Source organism: Pan paniscus, chromosome 6 (genome assembly GCF_029289425.2).
Source record: "Pan paniscus chromosome 6, NHGRI_mPanPan1-v2.0_pri, whole genome shotgun sequence".
Taxonomy (NCBI): Eukaryota; Metazoa; Chordata; class Mammalia; order Primates; family Hominidae; genus Pan; species Pan paniscus.
Genome location: NC_073255.2, coordinates 139728437 through 139752240, shown reverse-complemented (window position 1 = coordinate 139752240; position 23804 = coordinate 139728437). Strand labels below are relative to the sequence as shown.

At 40.1% G+C, this 23804-nt stretch overlaps 1 protein-coding gene across 2 annotated transcripts in view; it reads left to right on the top strand.

Moving 5' to 3' along the window:
• FBXL13 (F-box and leucine rich repeat protein 13) overlaps nt 1-23804 on the top strand; it is a 263877-nt gene that overhangs the window by 165135 nt on the left and 74938 nt on the right. The gene's annotated exons all lie outside the window — the stretch shown is intronic.

The following is a 23804-nucleotide window of genomic DNA, read 5'->3' as shown; positions in this document are numbered from 1 at the left end:
AGTTATCATTTCTTGAGTCATTACCATATGCCAAGCATTGTGTTGAGTGCTATACACAGATCAGATTTACTTCTGATACAGTGCTGTGGTGGTATGTATTTACTATGCTTATTTACAAATGAAGAGACCAAGGCTCAGGGTGGTTGAATAAGTTGCCCAAGTTTGCACAGCTGATGAAAGCACATGGTACTAGTACAGTTTTAAGCATCTGTTGGTAGATACTGGGGCAGGCAGAGTTCCCTGGGATAGTGGGAAATACAGGGGCAGCATGGGTTTCTCCCCCAGGGTTCTTGAATGGATAGAATTCTTACCTAGTCACCTCCACTGACATCTTGTGGTATCCTGATGCCCTCGGTGGTCTGGAGGGAGTTGGGGCAAGGAGGGGAGGATTCTAAGTTAGGGCTGTAAACATCTAACATTCGTATTCGTTTAAAACTGATCTGCTGATGTGTAGCTTTTTAAACATCAACATCTACCATAACTTTATGACTGAGATGGCATTGACGTTCTCCTCAGCATGACTGAATTTTAGACCAGCTTCTTACTGACTCTAGGCCCTGACTTCTTGTTTTCTTGTTTCTTAGAGCATTTGTTTTAGAAAACTTGGAATTATAAGTTCTTTCTCTGCCTACTTTGAGATGTCTTTTTAACAAAAGCTTCTTGACAGTTTTACAACTCAGGAAAGTCTTCCTCAAGGACCTGGGATCTATCCCTTTGATATATAATCATCAAAGAAGATATCTCTCAGTTCCTGTGGGTGGGTAGAAGCCTAACTTTGATGGGCACCAATTAGCAAACGCCAATGGCCCAATCACAGAGAAAAATATTTGCAAACTCAGGAACAACTTAATGTGCTTGACATATCCCACTGATAAGCCTGCCCCTTAACTATAAATCCTTCAGTACTTTTCTAACTCGCCGTTGTGCTTAAACCCTCCTCATGGTATGACTTACCTCCTTGTTCTTCTCAGTTTCTCAGTTACCATGAGGCAATTATTGTAGCAACAACATACAAATGTATACACAAGTGTCCTAAGGATAAATATTCTCAGACACAGTAAAGTTGAAATGAGAGGCTTCAAATCTATGACCTACTGCCCAGATATGCATACAAAACACACATAATTGGAGGAGGTGAAGCAAGATGGTGGAACAGAAGGCTCCACCCATTGTTCCCCGCCCAAGGACACCAAGTTAACAACTATCTACAGAGAAAAAACACCTTCGTATGCTTTTAGGCTGGGCGCGGTGGCTCATGCCTGTAGTCCCGGCATTTTGGGAGGCTGAGGCAGAAGGATTACTTGAGGCCAGGAGTTCAAGACCAGCCTAGGCAACACGGTGGGACCCACGTCTCTACCAGAAATGCAAAAAATTGGCCAGGCATGGTGGTGCATGCCTGTGGTCCCAGCTGCCTGGGAGGCTGAGGTGGGAGGATTGACTGAGTTTGGGAGATTGAGGCTGCAGCGAGCTGTGATCCCACCACTGCGTTCCAGCCTGGGAGACAGAGTGAGACCTTGCCTCAAATAATTAAGTAAATTTGTTAATGCTTTTCTCTTGCACGCCTGTATTTTGTTAGGAGTGTTGGCTGTCACCCTTATGGGTGAAAAAAGGTATCATACCTTTCTGCCCCATGGTACTAACAGGACAGAGACCTCAGGTGTCTAATAGCTGCTTGGTGGTGGTAAGGGGTAAGAGGAGCAGTGCATGGGGATTCACGTGGTGTCTAAGAAGGTGGCATCCAGCAGGGCATAGGCTGTGTACAGTTGAGAGCCCGTGACAAACTGGAAAACAGAGATTGGAGCCCGAGCCACGCTGAAGCACACACCAGGCTGAGAGCTTTTCCCAGGCATCGCATACAGCACTCCATGTGAATAAAGACCCCCTCCCCCCCAACACACAAAGAAAAAAAAAAGAAAGAAAAAGAAAAAACACCTTCATAAGAACCAAAAATCAGATGAGCAGTCATCGTACCTGGTTTTAACTTCATATGACTGAAAGAGTCATTGAAGAGATAGAAACAATAGTCCTGAATCGCCAGTGCCACCCCTCCAACATGGTGCAGAGAGCCTCTCTGGGTGCTGGGGAAGGGAAAATACACCAATTGTGAGGCATTGAACTCAGTGCTGTCCTGTTGGATCAGAGAGGAAAACTGGACCAAACTCAGCTGATGCCCACCCACGGAGGGAGCATTTAACCCAGGCCTAGACACAGGGGAATTGCCAGTCCCAGCAGTCAGAACTTGAGTTCTGCAAACCTCACCACTGAGGGCTACAGTGTGCTGTGCCTCCAGGTAAACTTGAAAGGCAGTCTAGGCCATAAGGACTGTAACCCTTAGGCAAATCCTAGTGCTCAACTAGGCGCAGAGACAGTGGACTGAGGGGTACATGACATACTGAGACACCAGCTGGAGCAGCCAAGGGAGTACTGGCATTGCCCCTCAACCAGCCCCAAGCCTCACAGCTCATCGATCCAAAAGAGACCCCTTCCTTTCCCTTGAGGAGAGGAGAAGGAAGAGTAGGGAGGACTTTGTCTTGCATCTTGGATACCAGCTCAGCCACGGCAGGATAGGGCACCAGTTAGAGTCATAAGGCCCTCGTTCCAGGTTCTAGCTCCCAAGTTACATTTCTAGACACACCCTGGGCCAGAAGGGAACCTGCTATCTTGAAGGAAGGGACCCAGTCCTGGCAACATTCATCACCTGCTAACTGAAGAGCCCTTGGGCCCTGAATAACTAGCAGCAATACCCAGCTACTACATTGAGGGCCTTGGGTGAGCCTCTATGACTTGCAGGCTTCAGGTGAGACTCAGCATATTACCAGCTAGGGTAGCTATGGGGCAAAACTCTTGCTTGCGAGGGAAAAGCAGTGGGGACAGTCTTACACCTTAGATACCAGCACGGCCACAGGAGGGTAGAGCACCGAGGCAGGTTCTTGGGGTCCGCGATTCCAGGACTTGACTCTTGTATGGCAATTCTGGACCTGCCTTGGGCCAGAGGGGAACCCACTGCCCTGAAGGATGAGTCCCAGGTGTGGCAGCATTCACCACAAGCTGACTTAAAAGCCCTTGGGCCATAAGAGAACATCATTGGTAGCCTGGCAATACTACTCATGGCTTGGGGTGGCGGTGGCTACAGGGTAAGGTTCCTCTGCCTTTGGAAAGGGGCAGAAGAGTGGGAAGGACTGCATCCTATAGTTTGCATGCCAGCTCAGCTGCAGTGCAATAGAACACCAAGTAGACTTCTAAGGTTTTTGACTCTAATCCCTGATTCCCAGAGGGCACCTAAGGACTCACCTGGGGTCTGGGGGACCTCACCACCCTGAAGAGAAGGACACAGGCCTGGCTGGCCTTGCCACCTGCTGATTGTAGAGCCCCAGGGCCTTGAGTGAACAATGGCAGTAGCCAGGAAGTGGTTACAGCAGGCCTTGGGCAAGACCCAGTGCTGTGATAGCTTCAGGTCTGACCCAGTGCAATCATAGTGGTGGAGGCCACAGGGGTGCTTGTTTCACTCTACCACCAGTTTTGGGTGGTTCAGAACAGAGAGACTCTGTTTGGAAAACAGGAGGGAAGAGAACAAGAGCCTCTGCCTGGTAATCCAAAGAATTCTTCCAGATCTTGTCCCAGACCATCAGGGTGGTACCTTGACAAGTGTGCGAGAACCACAGCATTACTGGGCTTGGGGTGCCCCCTAAAGCAGATACAGCTTAGATTACAACACTCAAGTCCTTTCAAATATCTGGAAGGCCTTCCCAAGAAGGATGGCTACAAATAAGCCCAGGCAGTGAAGACTACAATAAATACCTAACTCTTCAATGCCCAGACACCGAAGAATACTGGCATCAATACCATCCAGGAAAACATGACCTTACCAAATGAACTAAATAAGGCACCAAGGGGCAATCCTGGAGAAACAGAGATATGTAATCTTTCAGACAGAGAATTCAAAATAGCTATGTTGAGGAAATTCAAATTAATTCAAGATAACACAGAGAAGAAATTCAGAATTCTATCAGATAAATTTAACAAAGAGATTGAAATAATTAAAAAGAAACAAATTCTGGAGCTGAAAAATGCAATTGGTATATTGAAGAATGCATGAGAGTCCTTTAATAGCAGAACTGATCAAACAGAAGAATTAGTGAGCTTAAAGACTGTTTGAAAATATGCAGTCAGAGGAGACAAAATAAAAAAGAATGAGTCTTTATAGCAGCATGATTTATAATCATTTGGGTATATACCCAGTAATGGGATGGCTGGGTCAAATGGTTTTTCTAGTTTTAGATCCTTCAGGAATCGCCACACTGTCTTCCACAATGGTTGAACTAGTTTACAGTCCCACCGACAATGTAAAAGTGTTCCTATTCCTCCACATCCTCTCCAGCACCTATTATTTCCTGACTTTTTAATGATCATCATTCTAACTGGTGTGAGACGGTATCACATTGTGGTTTTGATTTGTATTTCTCTGATGGCCAGTGATGATGAGCATTTTTTTATGTGTCTGTTGGCTGCATAAATGTCTTGTTTATTGCGGCACCCTTCACAATAGCAAAGACTTGGAACCAACCCAAATGTCCATCAATGATAGACTGGATTAAGAAAATGTGGCACATATACACCATGGAATACTATGCAGCCATAAAAAAGGATGAGTTCATGTCCTTTGTAGGGACATGGATGAAGCTGGAAACCATCATTCTCAGCAAACTATCGCAAGGACAGAAAACCAAACATCGCATGTTCTCCCTCATAGGTGGGAGTTGAACAGTGAGAACACTTGGACACAGGGTGGGGAACATCACACACCGGGGCCTGTTGGGGGGGCGGGGACGGGGGAGAGATAGCATTAGGAGATATACCTAATGTAAATGATGAGTTAATGGGCGCAGCACACCAACACAGCACATGTATACATATGTAACAAACCTGCACATGGTGCACATGTACCCTAGAACTTAAAGTATAATAATAAAAAAAAAGAATGAAAAACAATGAAGCACAACTACGGGATCTAGAAAATAATTTCAAAAGGGCAAATCTAAGAATTGTTGGCCTTAAGGAGGAGGTAGACAAAGAGATAGAAGTAGAAAGATTTTTCAAAGGGAAATAACACAGCCTGGCCAACATGGTGAAACCCTGTCTCTACTAAAAATATAAAAATTAGCCAGACGTGGTGGTGGGTGCCTGTAATCCCAGCTACTCAGGAGGCAGAGGCAAGAGAATTGTTTGAACCCGGGAGGTGGAGGTTGCAGTGAGCCAAGTTTGTGCCACTGCACTCCAGCCTGGGCAACAGAGCGAGACTCAGTCTCAAAAAACCAAAAAAACCAAAAACAAACAAACAAACAAAAACCAATCAAACAAACAAACAAAAACCAAAGGGATAATACCAGAGAACCTCCAGAAACCTAGAGAAAGATGTAAATATCCAAGTACAAGAAGGTTATAGAACATCAAGCAGATCTAACCCAAAGAAGACTACTTCAAGGCATTTAATAATCAAGCTCCCAAAGGTCAAGGACAAAGAGAGGATCCTAAAGGCACCAAGAGAAAAGAAACAAATAACATACAATGGAGCTCCAATACATTTGGCAGCAAACTTTTCAGTGTAAACCTTACATGCTAGAAGAGAATGACATGCCATTTTTAAAATGCTGAAGGAAAAAAACTTTTACCCTAGAATAGTATATCTGGTAAAAATATCCTTCAAACATGAGGGAGAAATAAATACTTTCCTAGACAAAAGCTGAGGGACTTCATCAACTGTCCTGTCCTACAAGAAATGCTAAAGGGAGTACTTCAATCGGAAAGAAAAGCAAGCAATAAATAATCACCTGAAGTTGCAAAACTCACCAGTAATAGTAAGTACACAGAAAAGCATAGAATTTTATAACACTATAACTGTGGTGTGTAAACTACTCTTATCCTAAGTAGGAAGACTAAATGATGAACCAATTAAAAATAACTACGACAACTTTTCAAGACATAATCAGTACAATGAGATATAAATAGAAGCATCAAAAAGTTAAAAAGTGGGGCAGGGGGACAAAGTTAAAGCATAGTGATATGGTTTGGCTGTGTCCCTGCCCAAATCTCATCTTGAATTCCCATGTGTTGTGGGAGGTAATTGAATCATGGGGGCAGGTCTTTCCCATGCTGTTCTCATGATAGTGAATAAGTCTCACAAGATCTGATGGTTTTATCAGGGGCTTCCGCTTTTGCATCTTTCTCGTTTTTTTCTTGCTGCCGCCATATAAGAAGTGCCTTTTGCCTCCCGCCATGATTCTGAGGCCTCCCCAGCCATGTGGAACTGTAAGTCCAATTAAACCTCTTTTTCTTCCCAGTCTCAGGTACGTCTTTATGAGCAGCATGAAAACGGACTAATACACATAGAATTTTTATTAGTTTTTGTATGTTTATTTGTTTGTTTATGCAAACAGTGTTGTTATCAGGTTAAAACAATGGGTTTATAGGCTAGTATTTGCAAGCCTTATGGTAACTTCAAGCCAAAAATCATACAGTAGATACACAAAAAACTAAAAAGCAAGAAATTAAATAATATCACCAGAGAAAATTGCCTTCAGTTGAAGAAGACAGGAAGGAAAGAAAGAAGAAAAAGACCACAAAACAACCAGAAGACAGATAACAAAATAGCAGGAATAAGTAGGTCCTTACTTATCAATAATAATATTGAATGTAAATGGACTAAACTCTCCAATGAAAAGATATAGAATGGCTGAATGGATGAAAAAACAAGATACATTGATCTCTTGCCTACAAGAAACAGACTTCGTCTATAAAGACACACATGGACTGAAAATAAAAGAATGGAGAAAGATATTCCATGCCAATGAAAACCAAAAAAGAATGGGAGTCACTATACTTATATCAGACAAAATAGGTTTTAAGACCAAAACTATAAGAACAGACAAAGAAGGTCACTATGTAATGATAAAGAAGCCAATTCAGCAAGAAGATATAACAATTTTAAATATATATGCACCCAACACTGGAGCACCCAGATATATAAAGCAAATATTATTAGTGCTGGAGAGAGATGGACCCCAATACAATAGTAGCTGGAAACTTCAACACCCCACTTTCAGCATTGGACAGATCTTCCAGACAGAAAAGCAACAAAGACACATCAGACTTAATCTGCACTATAGACAAAATGGATCTGATAGATATTTACAGAACACTTCATCCAAGAGCTGCAGAATACACATTCTTTACCTCAGGACATGGATCATTCTCAAGGATAGATCATATGTTAGTTCACAAAACAAATCTTAAAACATTCAAAAAAACTGAAATAATATCAAGCATCCTCTCTGACTACAATGGAATAAAGCTAGAAATTAATAGCAAGTAGAATTTTGGAAACGATACAAATATGTGGAAGTTAAACAATATGCTCCTGAATGACCAGTGGGCCAATGAAGAAATTAAGAAGGAAATTGAAAAATTTCTTGAAACAAATGATAATGGAAACACAACATACCAAAACCTATGGGATACAGCAAAAGCAATACTCAGGGAAGTTTATAGCTATAAGTGCCTACATCAAAAAAGAGGAAAAACTATAAATAAACAATCTGATGATGCATCTTAAAGAACTAGAGAAGCAAGAGCAAACCAAACCCAAAATTATTAGAAGAAAAGAAATAAAGATCAGAGGAGAAGTAAATGAAACTGAAATGAAAAAACCAATACAAAAAGATCAGTGAAATGACAACAAAAAAAGATCAATGAAACAAAAAGTGGGTTTTTGAAAAGTTAAAGTTGACAAATGTTTAGCAAGATTAAGAAAAAAATAACACCAACATGGCACATGCATACATAAGTAACAAACCTACACGTTGTGCACATGTACCCTAGAAATTAAAGTATAAAAAAAAAGAAAAAGAATAAAAGAGAGAAGATCCAAATAAATAAAATCAGAATGAAAACTGAGACATTACAACTGTTACTGCAGAATTCAAAGGATCATTAGTGGCTACTATGATCAGCTATATGCTAACAAATTTGAAAATCTGGAAGAAAGGGACAAATTCCTAGACACGTACAAGCTACCAAGATTAAACAGGGAAGAAATCCAAAATCTGAACAGACCAATAATAAGTAATGATATTGAAGCTGTAATAAAAAGTCTCCCAGTAAAGAAAACTTGGGACCTGACGGTTTCACTGCTGAATTCTACCAAACATTTAAAGAAGAACTAATACCAATCCTACTCAAACTATTCTGAAAAGTAGAGGAAGAAAGAGTACTTCCAAACTAATTCTATGAGGCCAGTATTACCCTGATGCCAATACCAAAGATACAGCAAAAAAAAAAAAAAAAAAAAAAAAAAAAGAAAAGAAAAGAAAAGAAAACTACAGGCCAGTATCTCTGATGAATATTGATGCAAAAATCCTCAAAAAACTACTAGCAAACTGAATTCAACAATACATTAGAAAGATTATTCAACATGACCAAGTGGGATTTATCCCTGGGATGCAAGGATGGTTCAACATATGCAAATCAATCAATGTGACACATAGCATCAACAGAATGAAGGATAAAAACCATATAATCATTTCAGTTGATGCTGGAAAGCATTTGATCAAATTCAACATCTCAACGTAGCATTATGGAGCAGGAGAGAAAAAAAATTAAAAAAAATTCAATATCCCTTCATAAGAAAAACCCTCAAAAAACTAGGGATAGAAGAAACATACCTCAACATAATAAAAACAATGTATGACAGGCCCACAGCTAGTATCATACTGAATAGGGAAAAACTGAAAGCCTTTCTTCTTAAGATCTGGAACATGATAAGGATGTCCACTGTCACTACTGTTATTCAACATAGTACTGAAAGTCCTAGCTAGAGCAATCAGACAAGAGAAAGATATAAAGAGCATCCAAATTGAAAAGGAAGAAGTCAAATTATCCTTGTTTGCAGGTGATACGATCTTATATTTGGGAAAACCTAAGGTCTCCACAAGAAAACTATTAGAACTGATAAATTCAGTAAAGTCACAGGATAAAAAATTGACCTACGAAAATTAGTAGCATTTCTATATGCCAACAGTGAACAATATGAAAAAGAAATAAAAATGTAAACCCACTTACAACAACCATACATTAAGTTAAATAACTAGGAATTAACCAAAAAAGTAAAAGAGGTCTATAATGAAAACTATGAAACACTGATGAATAAATTAAAGAGGACACCAAAAATTGGAAAAACATTCTGTGTTCATGGATTGGAAGAATTGATATTGTTAAAATGTCCATACTACCCAAAGCAATCTACAGATTCAATGAAATCCCTATCAAAATACCAGTGACATTCTTCACAGAAATAGAAAAAAAAATCCTAAAATTTATATGGAACGACTAAAGACCCAGAATAGCCAAAGCTATCCTAAGCAAAAAGAACAAAACTAGAAGAATCACATTACCTGACTTCAAATTAGCAGAAGTAAAGTAACCAAAACAACATGGCACTGACATAAAAGCAGACACATAGACCAATAGAACAGAATAGAGAACCCAGAAACAAATCTATACACCGACAGTGGACTCATTTTCAGCAAAGGTGCCAAGGATACACACTGAGGAAAAGACAGTCTCTTCAATAAGTGGTGCTGGGAAAACTGGATATCCATATGGAGAAGAATAACACTATATACATAATGTATGCAAAAATCAAATCAAAATGGATTAAATATTTAAATCTAAGACCTCAAACTTTGAAACTACTACAAGAGAACATTGGAGAAAATCTCCAGGACATTGATCTGGGCAAAGATTTCTTGAGCAATACCCCACAAGTACAGGCAACCAAAGCAAACATGGACAAATGAGATCACATGAAGTCGAAAAGCTTCTGCACAGCAAAGGATACAATCAACAAAGTGAAGAGACAACCCACAGAATGGGAGAAAATATTTGCAAACTACCCATCTGACAAGGAATTAAAAAACAAAATATATAAGGAGCCCAAACAACTTTATAGGAAAAATTCTAATAGTTCTATCAAAAAATGGGCAAATGATGCAATAGACATTTCTCAAAGAAAACATACAAATGGCAAACAGGCATATGAAAAGGTGCTCAACATTATTGATCATCAGAGAAATGCAAATCAAAACTACAATGAGATATCATCTTACCCCCGTTAAAATGGCTTTTCTCCAAAAGTTAAGTAATAACAAATGCTGGTGAGGATGTGGAGAAAAGAGAACCATAGTACACTGCTGGTGGGAATGTAAATTAGTACAACCACTATGGAGAACAGTTTGGAGGTTCCTCAAAAAACTAAAAATTGAGCTATCATATGATACAGCAATTCCACTGCTGGGTATATACCCAAAAGAAAGGAAATCAGTATATCAAAGAGAAATCTGCACTCCTATGTCTGTTGCAGCACTGTTCACAACAGCTAAGACTTGCAAGCAACCTAAGTGTCTATCAGCAGATGACTGGAAAAAGAAAATGTGGTACATATAGACAATGCAGTACTATTCAGCCATAAAAAAGCATGAGATCCAGTCATTTGCAACAACAGGGATGGAACTGGAGATCATTATGTCAGGCACAGAAAGAAAAACATCCCCCATCACTTATTTGTGAGATGTATTAAAAAAAATTGCATATTCTCACTTATTTGTGGGATCTAATAAAAATCAAAACAATTGAACTCATGGGCATAGAGAGTAGAAGGATGATTACCAGAGGCTGGGAAGGATAATGGGGCTTTGAGGTTGAGGTGGAAATGGTTAATGGGTTATAAAAAAAATAGAAAGAATAAGATATACTATTTGATAGCATAACAAGGTAACTATAGTCAATAATACTTAATTGTACATTTTAAAAGAACTTGAGTTGTTTGTAACTCAAAGTATAAATGCTTAAGGGGATGGATACCACAGTCTCCATAGTGTGCTTATTTCACATTGCATGCCTGTATCAAAACATTTCATGTAACCCATAAATATATACACCTACTATGTACCCACAAAAATTAAAAATAAAATAAATACTGCAAAACACACATAATCTGTCTTTAAATTTCAAGCCAATATGTAAAATTTTGGAGTTTTCACAAAACATTCTAGATTTCAAGCTTCTCTTTAAAAATGGGAAGAACTAGCAGAATTGGACCTGCATTTCCATATGGCCACAATGGGCTGGAGCTAAGTCAGCCTCCCTCCCTCGAGATGGACCACTGTTTGCCAACCTCTCCTCCACTCAGTAAGGTCAGCACAAGCATTCACACCTGGACTGCTACCACTTAATCGCATTGCCTGCCTGGCCTCAGTAAGTATTTGAGTTTCTAAATGTGTAAAGAATTGAATTCCTTTCCTAATTACTTCTTAATTTGTAAGCCTCAAAACACAATGAAGTTAGTATTTCACATCATTATGCAAAACAATGTTAGTTTCTTTCATTCATCCCTTTTTCATTTCCATCTGTTCATTTAATAATTCAGTAGTATTTACCTCTAAGTGTCAGGCACTGTTTCAGGCACTAGAAATTGTGGAATTTGAAACTGAGCCCCTTTAGGCCCAGTGAGAGTAAGAAATGGGTTCGTCGTGAAGCACAGATATCTTAGTAATTGCTGCTGCTATAGCTTCATGAAGAACGGGTGAAGTTTGAATGTTACTGCTTCTGAGTGACTTATTAAGTCTTTTGAGGAGGCTCTATCTACCTCTTCAGCTCTGGGTGTAGTAGAAAAATAGCTTCATAGAAGGAAAATTGACAATTCATAGATGTTTAAGGTTTTCACCTCGAAGAGGTTCTCTCTTGGAAACTAGAATCTATTTTCTTTTTATAAATTTGGAATGTTGTATTAGGAAGTTATATGTTAATATATGTGACCAAGAAAAAAGGTCTCAATAAAACAAAAAGGCTTGAGAATAGGAGCTTACACCTAAATGCTTTTTGCTGGCATTTGTTGAGTGCCTGATGCATACTGGGCACTGTGATGAATAAAACAGCCTCCCTGTCCTTTAGGAGCTCTGGATTAATGTAAACAAAATATGTCATGGACTAAACTTTAATGCCCACTGCTGTTGTCCAAAAACAGGAAGAATGTATTTATATGATATTATGAAAGAAGTTTAACTATATTTCTTAGAAAAAATAAATGATGATGAAGAGCTGCAATAAAAAGTGAAAATCAATTACATATGTTTTAGAAGTATTCTGCATTATTTTGGGATTATTTTATTATTTTATTTTATTTTTTTGAGATGGAGTCTCACTCTGTCACCCAGGCTGGAGTACAGTGGTGTGATCTCGGTTCACTGCAGCCTCCACCTCCTGGGTTCAGGCGATTCTCCTGCCTCAGCCTCCTGAGTAGCTGGGATTACAGGCATGCACCACCACGCCCAGCTAATTTTTGTATTTTATTGCCCAGGCCAGTCTCGAACTCCCAACCTCAGGTTGCCCACCTCGGCCTCCCAAAGTGCTGGGATTACAGTCATGAGCCACCATGCCCAGCCTCTTTGGGGATTAGATACACACTGTAGGTTCTTTAATTAACATGACTGATTTTCTAATGAATATCATAACTTGCAAATGTACTTACATTGTACTGGTATTAGTATTTTCCCATGGCTACTAGTCATTTGATCCAGGCCTGGTCAATCATAAATTCCATCTTCAGGGGTTAAGATTTGTCCAGGAAGGGCATGTAACCCTAACAAAACCATTCAGAATCTTCTGGATACTTAACATTGGGAAATATAGATTCTGTGCTCCCTGAGTTTGCAGGGCCTGGAGCGTATAGGTCTAGGCCACTTTGTGGTTCTCTTCTCCAGCAGCACAGAAGAAATTTGTTTGCTGTGGGAGAGAGAATGAAATCTTCACAAAGAAGCCTACCAAGAGGGAGAGATGATATGTTTGAAGAGAGATGATATGTTGTTTAACTGGACTTGCGATTGAAGACACCATTCATTCCCATTCTAGCTAAGCTAGCTTATGTTGGGTCACCATCATTGCAATTGAAAGAAACTGGTACAACTCTGTTGAGTCTGTAATTTCTATTTAGCTTTCATTTGGGGTTTAAAAGAATACTTCCAGACTGGGCATGGTGGCTCACGCCTATAATTCCAGCACTTTGGGAGGCCAGTGGACAGATCACTTGAGGTCAGGAGTTCGAGACCAGCCAGGCCAAAATGGTGAAACCTTGTCTCTACTAAAATTCAACAGTTAGCCAAGTATGGCGGCGCAAGTCTGTAATCCCGGCTACCCAGGAGGCTGAGGCAGGAGAATCGCTTGAACCCGAAGACAGAGGTTGCAGTAAGCCGAGATTGTGCCACTGCACTTCAGCCTGGGCGACAGAGTGAGACTCTGTCTCAAAATAAATGAATAAACAATTAAATTAAATTAAATAAATAAAAATAAAAGAATACTTCCAGATGTGCTTTAGGGAGAGCCTTACTCGAGAAAATCACTGAAGTGCAAGAGAGAAAGTTGTGAAGGTTTCTCACCATTAGTCACATGCTCATATTTGACGATGTATCTGAATTTGTTGCTTTCAACATGCTTGTGATTGACCGCAGAGCAATCCTTAACATCCAGGATGCCAGATGAAATCTACTTCCCACTTTGCTGGCACTGACAGTTGGGACCTAATGAACAAAGAAACTTCCCTAATGAATTTTTTGGGGTAAGTTTGGCCAAAATATAATACAGAAAAGTGGCCAGGCACGGTGGCTCATGCTTGTAATCCCCACACTTCGGGAGACTGAGGTGGGAGGATTGAGACCCAGGAGTCCAAGACCAGCCTGAGCAACATAGGGAGACCCTGTCTCTACAAATAATAAAAAAAGTTAGCTGGGCATGGTGGCACATGCCTGTAGTCTGAGGCTGCAGTGAGCCATGATTGCGCCACCGCACTGCAGCCTGGGTGACAGAGTGAGATCCTGTCTCAAAAAGAGAGAAGAAAAGAAAAGTATACAAAGTTCTATGAACATTCATGTACGTTGCTTTTGGTGAACACAGCAGACATTTTTGTTGGATATATATATGTTTGTGTATTTATATACACATGGATATATATGTATACACACAATATATACATGGGTGTATATATACACATATATATATGTATGTATGTGTGTATATAGGAGTCGAGTGGCTGGGTTGTCAGGTGTGTTTGTTTGGCTTTAGTTGATATTGTTAGTTTTACAAATTGGTTGTGCCAATCCTAATGACACTTTTATGATTTAGAAAACTTAGGGATGTGGTTTCTGCAGGAAAGCTGATGCTGTGGCTCCCCATACGTACTCCCTATTTTTACCCATGTAATTAATTTTTATAGCAATGTTATAAGTATATTACAAAAGGAGTGGGAGAACAGCATTCAAACTTGGAGTGGGTTTTTATGCTGATAAATATTCATTCCTTCTCAGAAACTAGCAATAAGTATTAAAGTCATCTTATATTCACTTCCACAGTAACTAAGTTTCACTCAATTCTCCTTTTTTCAAATATTCTTTGATCAAAGTGTCAGAACTCAATAAGGAATTCCTATGGTGACTATTCTCACTAAAAGAAGTTAAGAAGTTTAAAAATACTGTGTTTCCTCTGCAATATTGTGCAGGAAAGAAAAAGAACTCAAGGGAAAAAACATAACCAGGGATTTCTATTTTATTTCACATTGGATTTATTTTGTTTATTTTGGAACTCAGATACCAAGAGCAGATTTAATTATACTCCTCAGTTCATGGCAAACTTCCATAATCAGTCTGTGCAGGGCCCCTCTCTTGTTTAATTTTATTTCCTTTTGTTCGTATTTCCCATTTATATTCCCCTCCCCCTACACAAGCAACCCCTCTAATTTGTTTTATGTTTCCTTAAATCTCTATGCATTCTTGTGTTCTCATAAATTATATCGTGCTATAGATTTTATTTTTCTCTTTTCCTACTTTTAATAGTATTTGTTAAAGTGCCTCTTTAAGTTACCTCTTCATCTCTCAATCCCTTAAGCACAGAGGGCCCCAGGGTTCAGTCCTTGATCCATTTCCCTTCTCCAGCTATACCTGCTCCCTTGATGATCTCATCTTGTCTCATGGCTTTATATCACCTACAATAACGAGCACTCATATATATATAAAATCATATATATACACACATATACCATATTTGCTCATATAGATACACACATATACATATATATAAAATATATGTATTTAAAAGTATATGTATCTCATGTATATGATTTATATATCTCCAACCCAGACATTTCTCTCAAAATTTAGACTCTTGTATCTTAAAAAAAAAAAAAATTCCTGCTCCTTGCTCCACTACAGCCCTCCCCATCTCAGTTAATGGCAGCTCCATCTTTATAGATGCTTAGGCCAAAAATCTAGGCACCATCTATTATGGATTGATGGAATCCATTGTTCATTGATGGAATGAACAACATTTATATGTTGAAGTCCTAACACCCAATAGTACCTCAGAACATGACCTTATTTGGAAATAGGGTAATTGCAGATGTAATTAATTCAGATGAGGTCATTTAGGGTGGACCCTAATCCAGTATGATGGCTGTTCTTTTGCAAGAAGGAAATTTGGACACAGACACAAGCATACAGGGAGAATGCTATGTGAACCTGAAATGGCCAACTGTAAGCCAAGGAGAGGGGCCTGGGACAAATCCTTCCTCACAGCCCTCAGAGGGAACCAACTTTGCCAACACCTTGATCTCAGACTTTGTGCCTCCAGAACCAGAGAATACATTTCTGTTGTTGAAGCCATCCAGTTTGTGGTACTTTATTACAGCCTATCTAGCAAACTAAGACATTACCCTTGACTCTTTTCTCTCACTCCACATCCACTCTGTTAGGAAGTGCAGTTGACTATTCCTGCAGAATCTAATCAGGATCCAACCACCATCTCACAGCCACCACCCCAGTCCAAGTTACCATGATCTCTTGCCTGGTTATTCCAATAGCCTCCTAACTGGCCTTTCTGCTTTCACCCCTGCCTCCTGCAAGTCTACTTTCAACATAATATCTAGAGGCATCCTTTAAAAACCCAAGTCAATGTCCTTCCTCTGCTTAAGTACCTGGCAAGCCTTCTTATTCATTTAATAAAAGAAAAGCCTTGGAAGGACCTACAAGGCCCTGAGAAATCTGTCTCATCTTCCAGTTGCCCCTTTGACAGCATTTCTTGTTCTCCTTCTTGCCAACTCTACTCCAGCCACACTGGCTTCTTTTCTGTTCTTCAAAAACATAAGCAGGCTCATGCTGCAGGGTTTCACACTGGCTGTTCCCCTGTCTGGAATCTTTCTACAGATATCTGCATGGTTAACTTCCTCCAAGTCTTTCCTTAAATATTCCCATGAATGAATGGATAAAATGTACTAGCTAAAATGCTCCAAGGAGATTCACATTAGTTCCCAGTTCATTTCAGAGCTCTCTAAAATATGTCCGTGTTTCTCTTGGAGTCTCAGAATGGAAAATATGAGTAGGAGAAAGAGTTTTAATGGGGAGAACAAAGCTATCCTACTTGTACATGAGAAAGTGCCAATTGGGAGGGTGATGATTCCTGGTTTTACTTTCCCTTTATCCTCTGCTCTGTTTATGTGTAACTCCAACAATTCTCCCATTGACATTATCATGGGGTAGCCACTTTCCCTACAGATTCATGTATCTTCAACTGTGTGCAACGATGGGTTATGGCCCTCTGCAGGAAGCCAGGCATGGAACAACCAGACATGCTGGGAAGCAAGGCTGAGGCCCACTCAAGCTCAGGTTCAAGCCCAAATGCCTAGAAACCAACAACTCTGAATGTGGAGTTGGAGAAGAAGCTGGATGAAAAGCTGGTCCAAAGACCGTGTTTCAGATTTATATGTTTACATTTAGGATAGTGAAACCAGACAGTAGGGGAGCTTGCCATAGGGGTTTCTGCTTTGGTGCCTCCCCTGTTCTTCATTTCCAGCCTCAGTTGTTTCACTAGGCTCACCTTTTGCCCTCTGCCTGGACATCCTGCTACTGTCCCTTTCCTCCATTCACCACATTAACTTGCACTTATCCTTCAAGGTTCTGTTCAATCACAGCCTTCTCTAGAAGGGCCTCACTAAGCCGTTTGTTGCCCTATTCCAAGCTGGGTTAGTATCCCTCTTGTGCATACTTTTATCATTGTACCTTTCACTAAGCATTCTCTACATATTCAATTATCTGCTTGCTTGTCTGCTCTCCTTCCCAAGGTAAGCTCTTTGAAAACAGGGATGGTGCCTTATATAATTGTGTATCTGTATCCTTAGCAAATAATACAATACCTGGCTCATAGTAGGACTTTGATAAGCTTGACAAATGAATGAATGAGACTGTGGCCAATTTCAGGGCATGCCTCCCCAGGTGCTTCAGGTGGAAGCTCAGGATGCCTGTTACGTAGTGGGGAAGTTGGTAACTTGCTAGAGCAAGGCTTGATGATCTCTTTTCTTGGTAAGGTCAAGTCTGATATTTCTTTAAATTTACAGGAAGAAAAGTGCCTAGGAAGCTATGAAATATAAAATGAAAGTATTTTCTCTCTCTCTCTTTTTTTTTTTTTTAAGAGACAAAGTCTTTCTCTGTGACCCAGGCTGTAGTACAGTAGTGTGATCATAGCTCACTGTAGCCTCAAACTCCTGGGCTCAAGGGATCCTCCTGCCTCAAGCCTCCCAAGTAGTTGGCATTACAGGCGCATGCTACCAAGCCTGGTTAATTCTTTTCAAATTTTTTTTCTAGAGACGGGTCTCAATATGTTGTCCAGGCCAGTCTAAAACTCCTGGGCTCAAGCAATCCTCCCACCTCAGCCTCCCAAAGTGCCAGGATTACAGGCATGAGTCACCATGTGCGCTCTATTTTTTCACCAATTATATTTTAATCACTATACACAAATCAACAAAAAATGAAAAGGGACAGTATTCTAGGAATGTTCAAATGATTATAATACTCAATGCAGTAATAATGGCTTATCAGTTCTTGTACTGTTAAATCTCTCTAGAGCCCACGGAACTTAGAGGTAGGCTGTACAAACTGCAAACTGGAAGATTCCAAGGTCATTTCAGTTCTCTCTAGGTTACATAAATTCCAACCTTCTCCTTTCAGAGAAGCAGAGATCATGGAAGGTCTTACTTGTTCACCCCTGGGATTTGTGTTGGAGGTTGGAGAAAGCCACACAGGCATGTCCAGGGATGAATGTACTAGCCAAATTGAATGGAGATTGCATAAGCAAAGCAAGAGTCGGGGGAGGAATTTCTTTGTCTCTTTCTTTTCTTTTCTTTCCTCTTTCTTTTCTTTCTTTCTTTCTTTCTTTGTTTCTTTCTTTCTCTCTTTCTTTCTTTCTCTGTCTCTGTCTCTCTCTCTCTTTCTTTCCCCTCCCTCTCTCCCTTCCTTCCTCTCTTTCTTTTTCTTTCTTCCTCTCCGCCTCTCTTCTCTCCCTTCGCCTTTCCCTTCCCCTTCTTCTCCCCCTCCCCCATTCCCTCCTCATCCTTCTCCTTTCTTTCTTTTTTTTTTTTTTGAGACAGAGTCTTGCTCTGTCACCCAGGCTGGAGTGCAGTGGTGTGATCTCGGCTCACTGCAAGCCCCATCTCCCAGGTTCACACCATTCTCCTTCCTCAGCCTCCCCAGCAGCTGGGACTACAGGTCCCCACCACCACACCTGGCTAATTTTTTTTTGTATTTTTAGTAGAGATGGGGTTTCACTGTGTTAGCCAGGATGGTCTCAATCTCCTGACCTTGTGATCCGCACGTCTTGGCCTCCCAAAGTGCTGGGATTACAGGCGCGAGCCACCGCGCCCAGCCTCTCCTTTCTTGAAGTTTGGAGACCTGGGATCTATTTCTTGTTATGCTACTAACCAGTTATGTAACCTTGGAGTTACTTGGTTTTTCTGCCTCGACTCCTTCACCTGTAGAATGGCTAAGCTGGGCTAAATAACCTCTGAGGTCTTTTTCAGCTTTAGGATTTTGTGTTTCTAAATGGTAACTAGACAAGATAACCAAAAAAGGAGCAAGATTGGAGAAAAAAGAATAATGAATCTTATTTTGGAAAGGCCAAATTTCAGGTTGCTGTGATACATCTGGGTACAAATGACAAGAACAAATTGGAAGTAGAAGTCTGGTCCTTGGAAGAGAGCTGGGAGTGAAGGTATAGATTTGGAAGTCTGTCAATAAACGTTAATTGGAACAACAAGAGTTTTGTGACCAGCCAAACCAGTTGTGAATGACCAGATTATGTATCAAAATGAATTGGAAACAGTTAAATTCAAAATTGTGATGCACTTATATTTGGCTGATTCCATTTTCCTTTATTCTATGGAATAATAAAGGGCAGGAAAAGCCTGACTTTTTAGTGTTGGCTGAATTCTATGGTGTAAATACTCTCACCATGGCCTATTTTAAGCTACCAACAGGAGGTCACTGAACAGGAAGTTGGGAAGAGATATGCAGTAGCACATTATTGTGTAATATTCTAGAGAAATGATAGACATTAATATCCTCAAGAACATAGATAATGCTAATGTGGTAAAAAAGAGGAAGTGACACATTTTGAGTATGTACTACCTTGGTTTTTAATATAAGAATATCATTTATGAAACTGTAAAGTGCTATACTACATATGGTTAAAAAAATTGTTGCATTTTGTATTTGAAAAAATATGTGGTTTTAAGTATCATTTAATAAGGAGGAGTTCTAGTGGAAAAGTAGTTATGAGTCAAAAAAATCACAGTGCAATTCCTGCTTTTCTGGGTCAGTTATTGTGCCTCAGTTTCCCTGTTAGAGGAATGGTTTGTGTCCTTTCTGAACCAGACTTCAACCTGTGTTGAAAAAAAATTGTAGAATTTATGAAAACATTTTTATATATCTTGTAAATAGGACTTATATAAATTTAAATGGTTGTTAAAATTATTCATTGGAACATAACAGAGTTATGTTCATAGTGAAAATTAAAAATTAAAGAAAGTAACAAACACCTATTGTTTAACATCCACAGCTTAATATAATCTCTTTGTAGGCGAAATGTATAAGGATGTTTATTATATTAAGTGGTAAAAATGAAACATCTGGCAAAAATTTTTAGATCTTGAAGAATCAGATGACAAAGTGATGAGTCTCAGGGGACTAAGATCGTGTTTCCTATTCCTGAAAAAAAGGTTTGAAAAAATTCTATTCTTTCTGGAAACATACTTATTTTGGTTTCTTATTCTCTTCTCCCTATCTTGTGAAGTGACACAGAATTTCATGAACTGCTCACAAAACTCTATTTTGGTCTTGGACCTGGGTGAGCATGTGGTTAGAACTGTAGCTGTAAAGCCACCATCTAGTTCAATAAATCTAGACAAACCAAGTAGCTCTGTGGATCATTGTGTTGTAAGAAAAAAGTATTATGGTTGTGATTTTCTCAGTAATACAAGGGAAACTATGAACAATTTGGCCACTGGTTGAGGAAAAGAACCAATTAGTGTATTCTAGAATGGCGAAGTTTAGGATGGATCAGCCTGCTTCTGACAGATCCCAGCTCTGAGTCATTGTGCAGTAAATGCACACAGAGTTGGCAAGCATGCAAGCCTTCCTGGCATCTGTAGGCTTCACTCAGCTTGTGTCCTGGTTCCTCACTCACACTGGAAAATTAATTTTTTTTTAATGTTTGGTTGTCCAGTGTTTTTATATAAATATGGCAATGTTTAACAACTGACCATATTGACTGCCATCCCGTTGAAACTACTAATTCTAATTTATATTCTACAAACTATTCATTCAACAACTACTTGGTCTATTAACAAACACTCTGCACCAGGCACTGTGCTGTACTGTAAACGATACAGTTATGGCTAAGATGCTGTCCATGCTTCTTGGCAGGGAAACTAGACATGTGTGCAGGTAACTGTCATATAAGGCAGAGGATATAAAATGCAGGGAGAGTGTAGACCACAGGCTTTGGTGCTCAGATGTAAGAGTTAGAAACATGTCTACCTGAGGTGATCAGGGAGGACTACCAGGAAGAAGTGCGTAGTGAATGGATAGGATTTCAGACCATAGAGATGGGGATGGCTGTGAACAATATATAGACCTAGACAATACAGGATCATCTAAAGAGGGGTTGGCTGGACCTCGAGAAAGACAATTACCAGACCTCTCTTCCTGTCCCTATAGAGGACATGGTATTTGAGAGTCTGTCAAACCCTCGTAGCACAGTCCCTAGGAAGTGTTGCTATTAAAGATGCTTGTGGTGCATTTGAATGCAATAAAACAACGTTCCATAATAGTTTTGAAGGAAAGCTTTGTTTTTCTCTCCAACAGTTCATTCTACTTGCTAAGTCAAAGTTCATTAAGAGGACATAAAAATATATGGATATCACTAAAGTCATCACACTACCTATTAGTCATTGGATGCAGTGCTGTGAGAATGTGAGAAACAGCTGGAGGTGGTACAGGAACGCAGCATGGGCCATGTCTATCTCAGATGGATATTTCTGGCTGCCTTAGAGGGTCTGGCTCTGCATATATGTCTTTTCTGTGCTGCTGAGCTAGCTGACTCACAGGCAGTTTTGGAGGAGTGGGAAGTGGAAGCTTCATATGATGTTATCATCCCTGTCACTAAGTCTCTTCCTTCTTTTTACTACCTTAGAGCGGCAGAGGGATCTGAGCTAGTCCTTTGTGCTTTGCACTTTGGTCTTTAGTAAGTATGTGGCTCACTGACAACTCAATTCCTTTACAGACAGGTCTGTCTTCTCATGATGATGGGTTGAGACCCACCCAGAGGCAGCTGGAGAGAATTTTCCTGTGATCACCAAGCTTTTCTGCCCCCATCAGCAGCAGTAGCTGTCTGCTGGGACTTGTGGTTGGAACACCACTGGTGAGGCCAAGTTCCTCAACTTCCCAATCAGTGGGGGCTTAACCAGCAAAGGACAGGGTGGCAGGGCTCCAGTTGGTGTCAAAATGGAAGCCAAAATCACTTTACAACCAAACGGGAATCAGATCTCAGGTGTAAAAATCCTACACAGAAAATGCACAGATATCAGCTGTGATGAGACCTGGAATTTTAACTTGGTAAAATATTTTGCTTTTTCCTTTAGATAGGAATTTTTAATTTCAGACTTATATCTCCATTATTTTAGGAAGAGAAAGGACAACTAATGGTTGCTTGGCCTAAAAGATTCTGGGAGGAATATGTGAGTCATAAAATATTAGCCAAATATCTTTTTGGATATTCTAATATAAACTGTGTAGGAAACTAAGTACTTCATGCCAGGACAAAGCTAAAGAGTCCTTCTCAGAGCCCTACCCCCCACCCCCCACTTTCTGGATACTAATCTTATTGGTTGATAGCATCAAGTTTTGGGCTGTGTTGTAAGGATCACCCAGCTGTGGCTGCTTTTTGCTATCGTTTTCCCTCTTGTTCAGGAAATCTTGTCATGAACGTGTTACAAAGACAGCAAGAGAGAAAAGATTGTATGTTTTATGAAAACCATTATTAGAGATATTAGTGTTAGGGTTATGAACTAAGGTCTGGAATGGGGGGAATTTAGAATTGTCATAAAAAACAACAAAGGATGAGCTCTTGTCCTTTGCAGGGACATGAATGAAGCTGGAAATCATCATTCTCAGCAAACTATCACAAGGACAAAAAACCAAACACTGCATGTTCTCACTCAGAGGTGGGAATTGAACAATGAGAACACCTGGACACAAGGCAGGGAACATCACACACGGGGACCTGTCAGAGGGTGGGGGACTGGGGGAGGGATAGCATTAGGAGAAATACCTAATGTAAATGACGAGTTGATGGGTGCAGCAAACCAGCATGGCACATGTATACCTATTTAACAAACCTGCACATTGTGCACATGTACCCTAGAACTTAAAGTATAATAATAATAATAAAAATTAAAAACAAACAAAAAACAGTTCTCAAACCTGGGGTTGTGTGTCATAATAGGAAGAGGTGGCCTCTAGCCCTGGCTCTGCCATTGCTATGTGACTCAAGATAATCCATTCATTCATTCATTCAACATTTCTGGAGCACCCACTCTGTGTCAGACACTATGTTCAGCACTGGGGCCACGTTGTGAGGAATAGATAAAGAACCTGTTCTCCGATCACACAACTTCTCTGAATCCCATTTCTTTGTTTGCAGTAAGAGGGCTGCACTACGATGAGTTCTCAAGACCCCCTACTCCTGCTTCTTGATTCTTTCCCATGGGAGCAAAATGTGCCCAGAAGAACAATAACAGGAAAAGTGATAACAATATTACATGCCAGACATTATGCTAGCTAATCACTTTTATATACATTGCCTCATTTTATTTTCTCAAGAATTTCCTAAAATGGGTATTATTATGCTCATTTTCCAGATGAGGAAACTAAGAGTCGAGAGGTTGAGCTACTTTTTGTTATAAGCAAGAAAGAGGTAGAGCCAGACTCAAAACCAGCCCAGCTAACTCCAAACCCAGCATTCTTCTCTCCTCCTCTGTTCATGTTTTGAAAGGCTCATTCCTCTCCCCTGGACTTTGCTCTGGGCTACTTATAAAAAGTTTACTCAAGAATTCATAGCAGTACAAAAAAAACAAAAACAAACAAAAAACCCACCTCATTCTTGCCTTACCAGTCTTCTACTAGCTTTCCCTCCTTCCTTACCTACTCAACTTTTCTTATTCATCCCAAGAGTGATCCTGCCACTTCAGCCAAGACCAGCACTCCCACTGCTTTGCCTCCACTTGTGCTTACCTTCCACCTGGAATCCTTTTCTTTTCTTTTATTTTGAGACAGAGTCTCGCTCTGTTGCCCAGGCTGAAGAAGTACAGTGGAGCAATCTCA